The sequence below is a fragment of the Octopus bimaculoides genome, chromosome 11, assembly GCF_001194135.2.
Source record: "Octopus bimaculoides isolate UCB-OBI-ISO-001 chromosome 11, ASM119413v2, whole genome shotgun sequence".
Lineage (NCBI taxonomy): Eukaryota > Metazoa > Mollusca > Cephalopoda > Octopoda > Octopodidae > Octopus > Octopus bimaculoides.
This window is the reverse complement of record NC_068991.1, coordinates 42,592,929-42,593,883: the sequence shown is the minus strand read 5'-3', so window position 1 is coordinate 42,593,883 and position 955 is coordinate 42,592,929. Positions and strand designations below refer to the sequence as shown.

Sequence of the window (955 nt, the reverse complement as noted above, 5' to 3'; positions counted from 1 at the left end):
TATATGTATATAGTTGAAAAATATCATATAGATATACCATAAACAAGTATTAAAAAATGAAAGAGAAAAATATGTTGAATCAAAATTAGATTTAATACAAGATTGGATTCAATACATATGCATGTTTCAAAAGACAATACAAATATGTAAGTTTCTGTCTACCAAATTCACTCACAAGGCTTTGGTTGGCCCGAGGCTATAGTAGAAGACACTTGCCCAAGATGCCACGCAGTGGGACTGAACCCGGAGCCATGTGGTTGCTAAGCAAGCTACTTACCACACAGCCACTCCTGCGCCTATAATATATATATTTTTTCCATTTTTCAATATTAATATGTATACGTATAACTCTCTATGGCTTCTTCTGCTAGTGTACCTGTTGTGTTATATTCTACTATACACACGTGGCCTTGTTTACATTATACTTCATCTCTACCTGTCACTATTTCTTTAAACATATCCGTTAGATTTTTATTTTTATGTTATAATTTACTGTACATATAGACTTGCATACACATTGATATGTCTGTCTTTTTTCCTCTTTAGTCTCTCTCACTATTATATTTTACTGTTATTTTTTCCCTTTTACTACTTGTTTGCAAATATCTGATTTTTCCTTATTACCCCATCTATATTCTCCCTTATTGTATTTTATTTTATTTTATTTTATTAAACCTTTTTTGATGTCCTTCCAAAAATTCCTCACACTGATGAGAATGACAATGCATAAATTTAATTATAATTACTATGATTATAATATTTTTCTTACATATTTGTATTGTCTTTTGAAATGTGCGTATGTATTGAATCCAATTTTGTATTAAATCTAACTTTGATTCAACATCTTTTTCTCCTCCATTTTTTTATACTTGTTTATGGTATATTTATACCGAAAACAATATTTTTCAACTATTATTTTCATATTCTTATTATTTGCTCTGGCTGTTTTTTTTAT

At 28.7% G+C, this 955-nt stretch overlaps 1 protein-coding gene across 1 annotated transcript in view; it reads left to right on the top strand.

The window, feature by feature from the left end:
- LOC106879675 (golgin subfamily A member 5) overlaps window positions 1-955 on the top strand; it is a 34,433-nt gene that overhangs the window by 16,145 nt on the left and 17,333 nt on the right. The gene's annotated exons all lie outside the window — the stretch shown is intronic.